The sequence below is a fragment of the Xyrauchen texanus genome, chromosome 39, assembly GCF_025860055.1.
Source record: "Xyrauchen texanus isolate HMW12.3.18 chromosome 39, RBS_HiC_50CHRs, whole genome shotgun sequence".
NCBI lineage: Eukaryota > Metazoa > Chordata > Actinopteri > Cypriniformes > Catostomidae > Xyrauchen > Xyrauchen texanus.
Window position 1 is genome coordinate 4052409 of NC_068314.1, and position 8141 is coordinate 4060549.

The 8141-nt window shown below is 36.6% G+C and overlaps 1 protein-coding gene across 1 annotated transcript in view; it reads right to left on the reverse strand.

Moving 5' to 3' along the window:
• Positions 1-5403, reverse strand: part of LOC127633048 (CSC1-like protein 2) — a 69695-nt gene extending 64292 nt beyond the window's left edge. Inside the window, exon 1 of the mRNA XM_052111917.1 lies at positions 5217-5403. The gene's annotated coding sequence lies outside the window, so the exon portion shown is untranslated. The remainder of the gene's footprint in view (positions 1-5216) is intronic.
• Between the last annotated feature and the right edge of the window lie 2738 nt (positions 5404-8141).

Consider the following 8141-nt stretch of genomic DNA (forward strand, 5'->3'; position numbering starts at 1 on the left):
TATTTCCCAATAATATGCCCGAGGGGAAGTATATAAATGCTGAACAGAGTGGGCCCCAACACTGACCTCTGGAAAACACCCTGACTTACCGGTACAGTCTCTGATTTGTCATTACCCAGAATAACAAACTGAGAGCAATCCATTAAATAGGATCTGAACCAGTCTAACACCATCCCAGAGAGACCAAGCCAACTATGCAGCCTATTCAGTAGGATGGAATGACATATAGTGTCTAAGGCAGCACTGAGGTCTAGCAAGACCAAAATACTACACGTACCTGTATTGGCTGCAATGAGGAGGTCATACATGACCCTCACCAAGGCGGTCTCAGTGCTATGCCCAGTTCCGAAGCCTGATTGAAAAGGTTCTAATAAATAGTTGAGACAGGTAATTGTGTAACTGGGCTGCAACAATACACTCGAGATGACAAACATGCATAGATAGATAGATGACAAACAGCAGAGCACTCATTTACTGTAAAGTGTGCAGCACGTGCACACTATACTAAATCACAGCCTTTAGTGTTAGATGGTTAGCAAACTGCATAACTGGAAATGTGAAGCTGTCGTTATACAGTAAAACATACAAACTAAAAGTCCATCACTCAGCTTGCTACCAAATTAAAAGTGAAATTGAAAAAATTGTAAAATAATTATATTACAAATGTAAAGTAAAATGTAATATACAATGTAGTATTAATAAATAATAGGTATACTAATAATAAATAAATAGTAATTACATTACATATAAGCACTATACCACAAACAAGAGTGCTGTTGTACTGAATAAACATGTTAATCAATACTTTCATTAATACTGTGATATCATTGTGCACTGCAGCACTGTATTTGACAAGAAAAAAAAAATTACTTTATATTAGATTACTTTATATAATATTTTTTGAAAGCTAGAAGGGTTCAACATGATCACACGTGAAGTCGGCACATTTGTACTGAATGTTCCAGAACCCTGACATTTTTTAATATGTGCAAGTGTGCTAACCATCTCCTCTGGTGCAACCGGAAGCGTGTAGAAATGTTTTACTCCATTGATGGTTAGGTTTAGGGTTGGGATCAGGGTTAGCAGAGTTAATAAAATATGCATTCCTCTTCACTGAATTACATTCTTTACAGCTGAAAACAACCTCACTTTTGGTGCCCCTCTGTGGACATTTCACGTGGAAAATGTAGCTCACTTATGCCCTTACATTCAGAAACACTTTCTGCTTCAGCCACTGGGGGCAGTTAACAAGTTTGTGATGTAAAATTATTATTATAATAATATATCTTTTTTTATTTTAAGGGTAAATTGTGCAATTTCAACACCACTATTGGTACCAAAACGTGGTGGGTGACCAGTACAAAGTCTCGGAGTGACACAAGAAAAGAAATAATGTTAGAAATAATGTTAGACACAGCGACACGCTTGAAGAACAAACGGGAAAAAAAGCCTTCGTCATGTGTGTCATTATATACTGTATATGTACACACAAATGAAGAACATAGCCTGGTCTGATGAATCTCGATTTCTGATGAGGTACACAGATGGTAGGCCCACTGATATCTTTGGTTTGGGTGCGATCACATTGCGCACGCAGTAGATCAGCTGATAAAGTTGTGATGCAAAGGATGGGGGTAACAGTCCTGAAGAGCAGGAGTTGACAGGTGAGCAAAAAGTGTTATAGAAACACCACAAACTGATGATATTTCTCAGAAATGTTGGTTTTTATCTTACTTTTATAACACTATCGATTAGCTTTAGGTTAAGGGTATTTTTAGGTTAAGAGCATTAGAGCACTGGAGACAATTTAACTCGCTTTAAGCACCACACAGCGGACATTTCATGTCGAAGAGTGCGATCAAAGGTAGGGCTGGGATAAACGATTATTTTTTAAACGATTAATCTAGCGATTATTTTTTCGATGCATCGATTAATCTAACGATTCATTTTTCAGTCCGATTCGATTTCGATTCGATTAATCGACTTGTGACAACTCCGGTAATACCTGTTTCATCGGGGGTGGGGTTGTATAAAATGTAAAAAAAAAAAAAAAAACATTTGCCGGGAGTTTGATTTACTGACGATCTGATCAATCAATCATAATATGCCATTTTTGTCCGACAAAGTAGTCAGGAGAGAGAAGATTAACGTCGGTGGATTTGAATTTGAATAATGGATTGTAGGCTACTGTACTGACGTCTTTCCGCGGTTAAAACAACAGTCCTTCTGATGTAGGCTACATTCATGTTTAGCCTATTTGATGCTATAAATTAACCAAGGAAAAGATGATCGGTTCACGAGCAGCTTTAACTGAGGCAATCTGTCACGACACATTAAAGAGCCACAAAATAGTAGGCCTATTTATGGTTTAATTTTCTTTGAATGACCAAATTTGAAAGTTGAGACTTTATTAAATGTTACCTGCTTGGTCCTGTCTGTCAGCGCGTTGTCAGTGTCCTCTATGTATTTTTCACGACATTCATAGCTATAAGCGCATTATTAATAGCTATAAGCGAAAACTTTAGGTGTCGACAACGTATTATAGCTTACTCCAGCAAAGTGGGGAGTTGAAAAAAACTTACGGTGCTCTGTCATCTGCGGCTGCTCCCGGGTGGCGCTAGAATGGAAGGCCATCTCCATTTTGCAAAGATGACATATCACGGAATTTTTCCCTTTTAAATTAAATAATTCCCATACTTTAGAGGAACGAGTGCATGCCGCCTTGCACTTCTGGTAGTCTGAGGAGCCACTCGTTTTGCTTCTACTCTCCGGCGCCGCCAACTTTGTTTTGGTCTGACGAATCGACGCGCATATTTTGCGTCGACATATTTTTTGCGTCGACGTCATCGATTACGTCGACGCGTCGTCCCAGCCCTAATCAAAGGAGTAATGAACCTCAAAATATAATTTTGAGAAATGTTGCCACAGTCAAGTAGTTTTAACGAGGTCAGGCTGGAAATTACAAAAATCACCTTAAATTAAATGAATTTGTCAGTACTAGTTAGGTCTTTTTTTACAAGCCGAATTCAACATAAGGCCTGTCCAGACCATTAATAGGGCTGACAAATCTTGACAGCTGAAGCTGTTGCTTCCACAAGCTCCATAACCTGCGTCTAAATGAGCACCACAAACAGCATGCCACCTGCGTCAAATGCACAATGGTGGTAACTCATCAATTGCCTCCTCTGAAGTTTGAATCCACAACTTGTCACTTTCCAGTCCAGGTCTTTTCACCCCAAGCCACTGATCCCATATGGTGCTTTTGGGGAGTTGGTCTAAATTGGCAAAGCTGTAGTAAAGAAACATGCTGCTAACCAATTTAAACTTTTTATAGTGACCAAAAACAAAATTGTTTAGGATCATCATTGTACATGCCTAAAGGATCTGACACAGGTGCTTGTGTTCAAATCACATGCAAAGTCCTGATAAAATGGGAAACGGCTGACTGCAGAGGCAAATATGAAAAACTGTCAGCGTTTTAACCCCTCAGGCTTGTATCAAGCAAACCTCTGAGGACGGTGAATAAATCGACACATGAAAATGTCACTAGCCTGCAATTCTAACAGCTTCACAATTTCTTTGAAAAGACTAATGTGCCATCAGAAAAACAGGAGACATTCACAAACTCTTTAGAATCACTTTTTATCTAAATTATCCAAATAAGGGACAAAAGTAACAGCAATAACAAAAAAACAATCCTGCAAAATATGAAAGCCTGGTTCTATCTATTTTTAATTATTAAAATGGCATTGAATGTAACAAAACAATACAAGAAGAAAAATAGTTGGATGAAACTTTCTTCTTTCACTGTCCAGACATTATTCATCTAAATAAGAAATGAAAAGAGAGCAATAATAAAAACAACACTGCAAACCAATCTGAGGACTAGGAATGCCACTTAAATTAAGAAAATAAGTAACTTGAGAAAATTTATGAAAAATAATCAGTTCTCAATTTTAATTGAACTTTAAAATAAAAATGTAAATAATCACTTTACAAATAGCCAATAACATCCTTAAAATTAAGTCATACAGAAATCTGATGTATATAAATGTTATATATTTGAACATATTTAGATTAAACTAGTATTTGGGAAAATAGACATATGATCATATCTACATATGAAAACAAACACTTTTGTAATGTTTTGAAAATATGTTGCATTCATTTACAATTATGTGATAATATGTAATAATTTATTAACATATTTCATATATGTGTGTTTTGCATACCTGCCATGCATCAGATTTCTGTATGGGAATGTTTAAAATAAAACCTCAATAAAATAAATCACATGCCCTTCAAACGCTCATTTCCAAAAAGGTTTTTATATAAAAATATGATTTGTTGTTTCAAAAATAACTTTAAATAAACGAAATAACGTGTAGTGGTGAAATATTTGTCTAATGAAAAATATGACTCATTGAGTTTGTGTATTTTTAATAACACTGAGACAACAGTTTCCATTATAGCTGTTAAACTGTCATTTATAATCAATGCAGAGAATGTCTGGGCGTGAAATACACAGCAGCATTAAACCAGGCTGTGACAAACTGAATATTGGCCGATTCACTGAATTCTGGACAAAATATCCTACTCACGGACGATACAAAGACAGAAATGCAATAAAACAATGGAGAAATTGTCTTCCAGTTTGAGCACTGGGTGACCACTTGCTGGCGGGGCACGTGTTTAAGGGACCGTCTTCAGCCCGAACGCGCGCTTGCCCTTAAAAAGCTAGACGCAACGCAACGAACAGAACGCGGCTCTCAACGCGCGTTTTAACATTTGAAGCTCCCTTTAACTTGATACGAAAAAAATACAAATAAAAAAATAAATCGCGAGACAATAGAGAAACAGCGCTGACAAACGCAAAAACGTTTTCGGTGTGAACGGCCCCTTACGTAATATAGTTGATGGCTGGTTATTTTTCTGGGGTCGTTTGTTGTAGCCTACATAAAATACGTCCATGGCAAAAGTATAAGCTCATATGACGCATCGCTCTTAAAATAAAGCGTAAAAAGTAGCGCATGTCTTTGCAGCCGGAATGAATGACAGGCCCGATAAAAGGTTACAATGTAGCGAATTCAAGTCGCGAGGATACAATGTAGCGGATCCAGAGAAACACTGCGCCAAACACTCGCAAATGAATAAACGCATATGCAACACACACGCGTTATTCATAACTACGCAATTAAAAGAATGTCTTATTTTACCTGTCAACTCGATTGTATTTTCTGTTTCTGACGTATTCCTTTTCTCCAATGACAATATCCCAAATAGGATAAATCCTTTTCCAAATCCACCAAGGCAGAGATGAGCTCTAAAACCCCATTCAATAATATCCTCATCAGAATATCAACGCACGCACTTCTTGTCTGAGGTTTCAGATCGGATGTTCCTTTTTTTTTTGACACAGGTGCCAGTCGTGGTTGTTTTCTTTAGGAGAGAGCGCCCCAGGAATATAAATACCGGTTATTTGAGGCTTAATATATTCAGCTGTGTGAAGCGACAGTGAGGGACAGCTTTCAAATATGGCTGCCTTGTGGGCTACTTTTCAACGTAAAAGTCCTGAGCTCAAGAAGTCCGCCAGTCTCAGCCTCCCAGAAACTTGGATTTCATAGAGGAGGGTGAGCAGAACTTATTTCTTTAGGTTGGAGAGGCAGCGAGCTAACAATTCGATTCATCAACTGTGTATTAATGGGAATGTAACTGATGATTTTAAGACAATTGTGGATTTTTGTTCTACATTTTATAATAACTTATATTCTTCTAAATTCTACCAGCTATCTGCTACTGAATTTTTTGATTCATTATTAAATTTTTTTTTGATTCAGCCTATGTGATGCACCTATTAGTCTTTTAAAAATTATTGAATCAATAAATAATCTAAAAATTAAAAAATCCCCAGGTACTGATGGGCTATCTGCAGAGCTTTATAAAGCATGTATTCTAAAACTGGCACCTTTTTTTTTTACATAAAATGTTTATATTAGTATTGAGAAAACAATGCTTCCTCCCTCTTTATGTCAGGGGCTAATAACATTAATTCCTAAACCCAATAAAGATCCCCTTTTAATAGATAACTGGTGTCCAATTTCCTTATTGAACACTGATTATAAAATTATTGAACTAGTCTTAGCAAAGAGGCTAAAATTTACTCTAAATAATATAATTGATGAGTGTCAATCATGTTTTATCCATCAGAGACATATTTCTAATTGAATACGCTCGATTTTAGATATGTTAGATTACCCAGATCTTATTTCCACTGATAGTTTTATCCTCTTTCTTGACTATTACAAAGCGTTTGATTTTTTAGAACACAAATTTATGTTACAGGCTCTGCGCAGAATGTGTTAAAATGCTTTATTGTAATGGAAATAGCTCTATCCGACTCAGTAACGGCACTTCTCCGAGATTTTCATTAAAGCGGGGTGTAAGACAAGGTTGCCCTATCTCCCCATACCTTTTTCTACTAGCTACACAATTTTTAAATCTACAAATTAAAGAGAGTCCTGTGTAAGAAATTTCCATAGATGGTACAGAATTAATTATTAGCCAACTGACAGATGATACAGCGTTGTTTCTTAGAGATGCCTCTCAGATCCCAATTGTTTTAACCTCCCTTCTATCTTTTTCAAAAGCTTCTGGCCTTGTGCTTAATATTAATAAATGTGAGTTACTCCCGATTAAACAATGTGCTACATCCTCTATCTGTAATATTCCTGGTAAAGAGAGCATTACGTATTTAGGAATCCAAATAACAAAACTTACTTAAGATGTCAGGTGAATTTTAACACAATTGTCGAGAAAACACAGACAATTTTTTATCCTTGGTTATTACAAGATTTATCCCTGAAAGGCAGATGTCTGCTTACTAAAGCAGAAGGTATCTCCAGGTTGTCCTGCTGCTCAGTCTCTATTTGTGGATACCTCTACTTGCAAGTTGATTGATGTAATGTTGCTTAAGTTTTTATGGAAAAGAAAACTCACTATATTAGAAAATCTGTTATATTAAATTCCTATAATAAGGGCAGCTTAAATTTTATTGATTTTGACTCTCTTAATAATAATACCCTAAAATCAATTGGCTTAAACGCTTCCTCCACAATCAATCTTCTATTTGGAATGTAATCCCACGATATGTCTTCTCTCAAATAAGAGGTATATATTTTCTTTTAATGTGCAACTATTCAATTAGTAAACTTCCTATTAAGCTCTCCAATGATACATTTACATTTATGCATTTGGCAGACGCTTTTATCCAAAGCGACTTACAGTGCACTTATTACAGGGAAAATACCCCCGGAGCAACCTGGAGTTCAGTGCGTTGCTCAAGGACACAATGGTGGTGACAGTGGACTGAGAAAGCCATAAAAACATCTCAAATTGGTACCATGTTTAATATTATTTCGCAATATGTTTTCATTCTTTTTGTGCCCTCCCCCTCCCTTTTTCTAATTTTAAATTTTATTCATTTTTTCTTTCCATTTCTTAGAACATATTTTTCAATAGGTTAATTATACTTTTTATATAATGTCTCGTGTTGACTATTGAGACATACCTTGTTTGCTGTCCAAAAGATTGTTTGTGTGTTATTGTATTCTCTGTTGCTAAAAATGCAATAAAAAAAAGAAGAAAATATAAACTTGGATTACAGACAGAGCCCGGTATTGTGATGAAGTCTGTTCCCCCTGTTTACCCAGTCAATGTTCCCTGTAACGCTGTTAAACATTAAACACAGGGGAAACAGATTTCGACAAAGGGGAAACAGACTTCGACAAAGGGGAAACAGATTTCGACAAAGGGGAAACAGATTTCGACAAAGGGGAAACAGACTTTGACAAAGGGGAAATAGATTTCGACAAAGGGGAAACAGAATTCAAAAAAGTGGAAACAGACTTCGACAAAGGGGAAACAGATTTCGACAAAGGGGAAACAGATTTCGACAAAGGGGAAACAGACTTTGACAAAGGGGAAACAGACTTCGACAAAGGGGAAACAGATTTCGACAAAAGGGAAACAGCCTTCGACAAAAGAGAAACAGACTTCGACAAAGGGGAAACAGAATTCAAAAAAGTGGAAACAGACTTCGACAAAGGGGAAACAGATTTCGACAAAGGGGAAACAGATTTCGA